The sequence below is a fragment of the Carlito syrichta genome, unplaced genomic scaffold, assembly GCF_000164805.1.
Source record: "Carlito syrichta isolate Samal-C Ts95f unplaced genomic scaffold, Tarsius_syrichta-2.0.1 Scaffold289831, whole genome shotgun sequence".
Taxonomy (NCBI): domain Eukaryota; kingdom Metazoa; phylum Chordata; class Mammalia; order Primates; family Tarsiidae; genus Carlito; species Carlito syrichta.
In genome coordinates this window covers 1-2,476 of record NW_007233927.1, presented here as the reverse complement: position 1 = coordinate 2,476, position 2,476 = coordinate 1, and the positions used below count along the sequence as shown (strand labels likewise).

General features: G+C 40.2%; 1 pseudogene; it reads left to right on the top strand.

The window, feature by feature from the left end:
- Positions 1-381: 381 nt before the first annotated feature.
- LOC103256514 lies at positions 382-1,409 on the top strand (annotated as a pseudogene).
- Positions 1,410-2,476: the final 1,067 nt, after the last annotated feature.

Below are 2,476 nucleotides of genomic sequence, written 5' to 3'. Positions count from 1 at the left end.
AGAACATTCTACCCCCAAAATAACAGAATATACATTTTTCTCATCAGCACATGGAACATTCTCCAAGATAGGCTTGATGTGAAAAGCCACAAATCAAGTCTCAATAAATTAAAAACATTTGAATTATATCAAGCACCTTCTCAGACTACAGTGGAATAAAACCAGAAATCAACTCCAAGAAGAAATCTCAAAACCAAAGAAATTAAACAATCACTCCTGAATGATCAACAATGCAATCAAGAAGAAAATTTTAAAATTCCTTGAAATGAATGACCACAACAGCACACATTATCAAAACTTCTGGGACACAGAGTCTCTGCTCCTCCCATCTGACAGGCAGCCACATCTCTCATGTAGCACCAGCTATGTCCACAAGACACCATGGCAAAGGTGAAGGCTGGAGTGAAAAGATTTGGCCGTATTGGGTTCCTAGTCTCCAGGGCTGCCTTTAACTCTGGCAAAGTGAAAACTGTCACTATCATTGACTCTTTCATTGACCTCAACTACATGGTCTGCATGTTTCAGTATGACTCCATTCACTGTAGTTCCCCAGTACCATCAAGGCCAAGAATGAGAAGCTCATCATTAATGGAAATCCGATCACCATCTTCCAGGAGCAACATCCATCAAAATCAAATGAGGCAATACCAGCACTGATTATGTGGTGGAGTCCACCGGTGTCTTCTCTACCTTGGAGAAGGCTGAGGCTCACCTATGGAGGAAGCCAAAAGGTTCATCACCTCTGCCCTCTCCACTGACACCCCCATGTCTGTGATGGGCATGAACCACAAGAAGTACCAAAACAATCTCATAATCATCAACTATGCCTCCTGCACCACCAACTACTTAATGTCCCTAGTCAAGGTTATCTATGACAACTCTGGCATCACGGAGGGACTCCTGACCACCATCCATGCCATCACTGCCACCCAGAAGACAGTGGGTGATCCCTTTGGGAAGCTGTGGCACAATGACTGCAGGGCCCTCCAAAACATCATTCCTGCATCCACTGGGATTACCGAGGCTGTGAGCAAGGTCATCCCCAAGCTGAATGGAAAACTCATGTGCATGGACTTCTATGTTCCCATAGCCAATGTGTCAGTCATGGATCTGACTTGCCATCTGGAAAAACTTGCCACAGATGATGACGTCAAGATGTCCATCAATTTTAACAGTGACACCCACTCTTCTACCTTTGATGCTAGAGCTAGCATTGCCCTCAAGACCACTCTGTCAAGTTCATTTCTTTGTATGACAATGAATTCGGCTACAGTAATGAAGTGGGGGACTTCATGCTCCACATGGCCTCCAAGGAGCAAATAAAAGCCTTTGGGCCACCAGCCTCAGCAAGAGCACAAGAGGAAGAGAGAGAGTCCCTTAGCTACTGGGGAATCCCTGCCCATATTTAGTTTTCCACCACACTGAGAATCTCTCCTCCTCACAGTGTCCATGCTAGATCCAAGAAAGGAGGGACCTAGGGAACCCCACCTCATCATGTACTATCAGTAAAGTCCCCTGTATTCAGCCAAAAACAAAAAATTCTGGGACATAGCCAAGGCTGTGCTAGGAGGAAAATGTATAACTCTTAAGGCCTATATTAAAAAGACTGAAAGATCACATATTGAAAACCTAACGTCACACTTCAAGGAACTAGAAAAACAAAAACAAATCGAACCCAAATCTAACAGAAGAAAAATAAATAATGGAGATCAGAACAGAACTAAACATGATTGAAACAACAAAAAGTATCAATGAAATTAAAAGTTTGGTCATTTAAAAAGACAAAGTAGATATACTACTAACTAGATTAATTAAGAAATGAGAGAAAAGTCAAATGAGCTCAACCAGAAATGAAAATGGAAGCATTACAACTGATACCATGTTAATATAAGAGATTATCAGAGATTATTATGAATACCACTATCCAAACAAACTAGATAATCTAGAGGAAATGAACAAATTCTTGGAAACATACAACCCCTAAACCTTGAATTAGGAAGAAATAGAAACACTGAGCAGACCAAAAACAAGTAGTGAGATTGAATCAGTAATTAAAAGTTTCCTAACAACAACAAAAAGTCCAGGACCTGATGAACTCACAGCTGAATTCTATCAGATTTTCAAAGAAGAACTGGTACCAATCCTACTGAAGCTATTCCATAAGATTGTAAAGGAGGGAATTCTCCCTAACTCATTCTATGAAGCTAGTATCACCCTCACACCAAAGCAAGAAAAAGAACACAACAGACCAATATCCTTGATGAATAAAATACTGAACTGAATTCAACAGGATATAAAATGTAATCTACCATGAGCAAGTGGTTTTATCTTATGATGCAAGGATGGCTCAACATATGCAAGTGAATAAATGTGATTCACCACATAAGCAGAATTAAAATTTAAAAATCATATGATCATTTCATAGATGCAGAAAAGCATTTATAAATCCAGCATCCCTTCATAAATCCTCAGCAAA